The following is a 5775-nucleotide window of genomic DNA, read 5'->3' on the forward strand; positions in this document are numbered from 1 at the left end:
TCTTGAGTTCGGGGTCAGCCTGATCTATAGAGCAAGAGATCCAGGGCAGCAAGGCCTACACAGAGAAACCCTGTCTCAAACAAACAAACAACAACAACAAAACAAACAAACAAAATGAATGAAAAGGAGCACCCCCCGAAAAAAGTCTTGTAAAAAGAATAAGTCAAAAACCCAAATTCAAGAGTCCAAATCTTTACAGGTAGACTCATAAAACATTCATGTATTCTATCATCTTCAGGTCTCAAAATTCTTCCTCACCTGCCTTGCCTTTGATGTCTGAAGTTCTCCAAGAGAACAAAGCTTTTCTTTCCATTGCTAAAGTGAAGACATGAAGTGAAAAGGGCCTTTGGGAAAGACGTGTTAGCCAAGAATTTCGATGCTTCCTGAGAAGCAGTATTGGTGGAGGTAGACGGGCCGAAAGCTCTGCTGAGACCCTCAGTGGCAATGTTCCCTGCCAGCCCTGCCAGCAAAGGGAGGTCACAAGGCCTGGACTGAATCAAGAGGGTTGTGACTGGTGGCAGTCTGAGGTAGTGACACCAGAGAACCAGCAGAGCTTTTACTAGGTGCAGAGTCCAAGCCAAGAAGTCAGTTTCACGTGTGGCCACCAAAAGATGAAGCCAGTACAGAAAACTGACCTGGAACTTTGTTGTACCTGGGAGTGAAGTGAAAATATTTAGCAATGGGAATGACAATGTAGAGATATAAATACAGTAATATATATATTAAATGTATAGAATTCTTTTATTCTCTAAACTGTATGTATACATCATAAAACTTCTTATTAAGTCGTTCATTCAATCATGTTAATATTTTTTTCTACTTTTCTTTTACTGAAAATAGATTTTTGCATATAATATTCTCTCTCTCAGTGCCTCAGAGATTCTCCCCACCTCCCTTCCCATCCAAATCCATGGTATTTATTTTTAGAAGATTTTAGCAAGGTCTTTTCTCTCTCTCTTTCTTTCTTCCTCTCTCTCTCTTTTCTCTCTCTCTCTCTCCTTTCTCTCTCTCTATCATTTCTTTCTTTCTTTCTTTCTTTCTTTCTTTCTTTCTTTCTTTCTTTCTTTCTTTCTTTCTTTCTTTCCCTTTGAGATATGGTCTCATATAGCCCAGGCTAGCCTTGAACTCACTCTACAGTCAAGGATAAGCTTGAACTTATGATCCTTCTGCATCCACCTCCTGAGTGCTGGGATTATAGGCATGTGTCATTATGCCTGTTTTATACAGTGTTGGAGATCAAATCCAGGCTTTTATGCATGATAGCCAAATATTCTGCCAACTGAGCTATACCCATGGCCTATAGTTGGTTTCTTGTTTGTTTGTTTATTTGTTTATTGACACTGGCTATTACTGCCAACTTAAATACCTCAGTGAGCAATGATTTGAAACAGGAAACAACATCAAATTCTTTTCATAGGAGTTGGGGATGTAGCTCAGTGGCAGAGTGCTTGCCTCCTCTGTATGAGGTTGTGGGTTCTATTCTCAATAGTACAAAAAATTCTAGCAACACCTCTGTATAAATTGTAATCTTACCTAGTAGGTAATTCAATTTTTTTTTCGGTTTTTCTAGACAGGGTTTCTCTGTGTAGCTTTGCGCCTTTCCTGGAACTCACTCTGTAGCCCAGGCGGGCCTCAAACTCACAGAGATCTGCCTGCCTCTGCCTCCCAAGTGCTGGGATTAAAGGCGTGTGCCACCACCATCCTGCTGGTAATTCATCTTAATATCATTTTTATGGCTGATACACATTTCAGCTTCTGTTAAACATTGATATTTGGAGATTTTCTGAATCTCATAAATCTGATAATTTTTTTATATTCAACATTTCTTTCCTTAATTTTGAAAATCAATGATCAAAGTACATGATGTACTTGAAATAAATCGTGCATATGAAACCAATCATACTGTATAAAATTATCTGTCTTGATGTTTTCATCTTTGTGTATAGTATATATGTATATGTGTTTGTACGTGTGAGTTTGGGTACGCACTATGCATGTGTCTAGGTCAGAGAGCAACCTCCAATGATGGTCCTTGATGTCCATCTTGTTTGAGGCAGGGTTTCTCATTGTTTACAACTGTGTACACCAGGCTAGCTTGTCTGCAAGCTTCTGGAGGTCCTCCTGTGTCTGCCTCCCATCTCACCATGGGAGCACTGGGGTTATACAGACACTACCAGGTTTTTTGAGACAGACATTCTGTTGCCATGGACAAAAACAGTTGCCAGTGCAACATTTAATTTGTGGCTTCTAGGATTCAACTTTTATATCATTTCCACAGGTGAAAATATTCTTATTTTTCAGTTTAGCAGCTGAGCATAATTAAGCAGTGGGCCAGAGTTTCCCATTATACCCAGGGAGCAATCTCTGTTCTACCTGATTTATTATTTTATTACATCATGCAAAGAGAATTGAATACAGTGTTTTATTTCCAAATTAGACTACCATAAACTTTCCTAAAATGTTGGCTAAAGCACCATTATTTTTAATAGGCAATAAAGTTTTCTTGAAAAATATTTGTCTCTTAAATAAATTTTAGCATACTAAACTATACCTTTCAGTTTTATTATATTCCTCAAACTCATTAAACTATTTTCAGTGTGTACTCTCATAATCAAAATGATCTCATGTTAGAGAAGACAGGAATACTCTGATTTGGTCATCTGTTACACACACACACACACACACACACACACACACACAATTATCATATGTATTAAAAAATTTGAAAATAGTTTTACATGAGATACTTTGAGTACTTTTGATAATCACTAGGATTTTTTCTCCCTTTTTTTTTGGATTTTCTAAGCAAAGATTTTAACATCCTGGACAAGTGCTTCTAACTAGTTCTATCCAACTGCCCTGCCATAGCTTTACTGGCATGCCAAACTGTGATGTTATTAAGTAGCAAATTAAAACTATGCAGCTTATATTTTGTGTCTGGGATTTTCCAGTTCCACTTCCTGTTGCTTCCTTCACAGTGGCTGTGTAAGAGTTGGGTCCATGGTGGTTTAAAACATCAGAATTAAGGACAGGGCAGGTACACAGCTAAGAGGAGCCCAGTAGGCCCTCCACCAACCTTACAACATCATGAATCCCTAAACCATTGTACTTGGGCTGTTTGTCAATGATGCTTACACAATCAAGCTATCAGCCCCAGGAGTCTTTTCCTTATAGCCTTAGACCATCACTGAATTCTCTGCCAATAGTCTTCCTTGCTACCATAAACACCCCCTACCCTTGTCACGAGATGGGCTCTTCCAGTCATGCAGCCAAGCTCCAGCTGGATCCCCCCAGAAGATTCACTCTGACAGGTGCTTCTCAATAACTGCAGCCCCTGAAATCTGGGAAGTGCCAGAAGTGGCCTGTTTACCAATTCCCCTGTGCTTATGCTCCAAGACAAGTATACCCCCTCTCTAGGTATGCTGAGTCCTGGCCTCCAGGAACAGACCCAGACTAACAAACTCATTTCAGGTAGAGAAGCCTCAAACTCCTCAGCCTCACAAACATTTTTGGGGAGGGCATTTATCGAGCATGTACCGCCTCCCTGTGCCCCCCAGCATTCTCTCAGCCCCTGGAGGAATGACCCATAACCCTAGGCACTTGGCAATGAAATGCATATTCCTTTTGGTGAGCAGGCCCTCCAAGTAATAGGATATAGGCCCTCCAACCAAGCATTTACTTCCTAAGGGACAGATTCAGCACACAGTGTAGAATAAGAAAATGTCCGGGATGGTTCAGTGAGTAAAGAGCTTGCTATGCAAGTCTGATGATCCAAGTTTGATCCCTGGATCCCACATAAAGGTGGAAGGAGAGAAGCAACTGCACAAAGTTGTCCTAGGACCTCCATATGCATGCCATGGCTGTGTATGCGCTCTCTCTCTCTCTCTCTCTCTCTCTCTCTCTCTCTCTCTCTCTCTCTCTCTCTCTCTCACACACACACACACACACACACACACACACACACGATGAAAGAAAGAAAAAGAGGAAGGAAGGAAGGGAGGGAGGAAGGAAGGAAGAAGAAAGAAAGAAAGAAAGAAAGAAAGAAAGAAAGAAAGAAAGAAAGAAAGAAAGAAAGAAACAAAGACACTGGAAATATGCTATTATGGCTAGTTTTAATGTCAATGTCAATTTGCCACAAGTTAGGTGACCTAAGTAGGAAGCCTCACCTGAACAAGTGTCCAGACTGCCTTAACTGATGCCAGAAGACCCATCCCAATAAGGGATGTGTCCACATAATAAGGGCACAGCAGAAGGAAGGTTATTCATCTTTTGTTTGCTATTCCACCAAGTAAATTTACCCTATTGTTGCTGTTGCTGAGCACCTCGGGAACCTTCCAGGGTTTCAGCACCAGCTGAGGACTGCTGAGACACCCAACCTGGTGGAGTGATGAACTTTTGGGTTGTTGGCATCCCTGGTAAGAGTCAGCCTCTGTGGCACTACCCCAAACAGTAAGGAATCCAGCCTCAAGCACTGAACAAGTCAGTAAGCAACATTTGCTCCATGGTTTCTGATTCAGTCCCTGCCTCCAGGTTCCTGCCTTGAGTTCCTCTCCTGACTTCCCTTTATGATGGACAGGGACTAGAACGGATAAGCCAAATAAACCCTTTCCTCCCCAGGTTGGTTTTGGTAAGTGTTTTGTCAGAGTGACAGAAAGCAACTATGATATATGCCTTTCCACATCCATGAATCCTAACCACCAGTCAAGACTGAAAGCAGATGCCACTTCCTGCCTGCAGCCTTCCCTCATGTTGGTGAGTAAATGTTTACTCCTCTAAACAGATAAGGAGTTTCACTGGTGCTTTGAGTTCATTCATTCAGTCCTTCAATTAATATTTATCAAGAATCCTCTGGAACCAGGCCGTGTGCCAAGTGCTAGAGCTAAAAAATGAAAGTCCAAATGCTGTACCTCAAAGAATCTTCCAAAGTAACTAAAGCTATATTCATATAGGACCTAATATTAAAAACATATTGTATGTGACTGTGGTTGTAGCTCAGCAGCAGAGACCTTACATAGCATGCTTGAGGCATTGGATGGGAGCCTTAGCACCACAAAAATAAAATAAATAAATTAGGCTTGGGAGACAGCTCAGTCAGTGCTTGCCTTGAAAGCATGAGAACCTGGCCTGAATCCTCAGAAGCCACATAAAAAAAAATGCCAGGCCTGGTGACATGTGCTTGTAATCCCAACCCTAAGGAAATGAAAACATTCAGGTCCCAGGTCCCTGTGGTTCACTTAGCTCGCAAGCCTAGCTTAAATGGTGGCTCTCGGCCAATGAGAGACCATATCTCAAAGGAAGTGGATGGTGATCCATCAGAGACTGTTCTCTGGCCTCTACATATGTTCCCATATATACATGTGTACCCACTCCCACTCAAAAATGTACAAACGTTAAGTATATACACACAAAAATAAATAAGTAAACAAAACCCTTGACTTTTAAAACCAACAAAAGAAATAAAACTTCCAAGTTCATTTTTTAAAGTTGTGTAATAGGTAGTGTAATGGTTAAGAGTATGTATGGGTTCTGCCTAAGGGGGCAGGAGTAGCACACACACCTTGGTGGCAACCAAAAGCTCTCTTATTGGACTTAAGACACACTCAACAAGAGGAAATCTTGCCTGGTACTGTAAAGCTAGCCAACTGCACAAGGCTAGTGACGTTATGGATGTTGGAAGAGAATTATACTCCACATACACTTTATTAAGCCAGAAAACTCCCTAATTGCATTCTCTATATTTGTCCATATATCCAAGTGTAGTACTCATGCTCCATG

The sequence above is a fragment of the Peromyscus eremicus genome, chromosome X, assembly GCF_949786415.1.
Source record: "Peromyscus eremicus chromosome X, PerEre_H2_v1, whole genome shotgun sequence".
Taxonomy (NCBI): Eukaryota; Metazoa; Chordata; class Mammalia; order Rodentia; family Cricetidae; genus Peromyscus; species Peromyscus eremicus.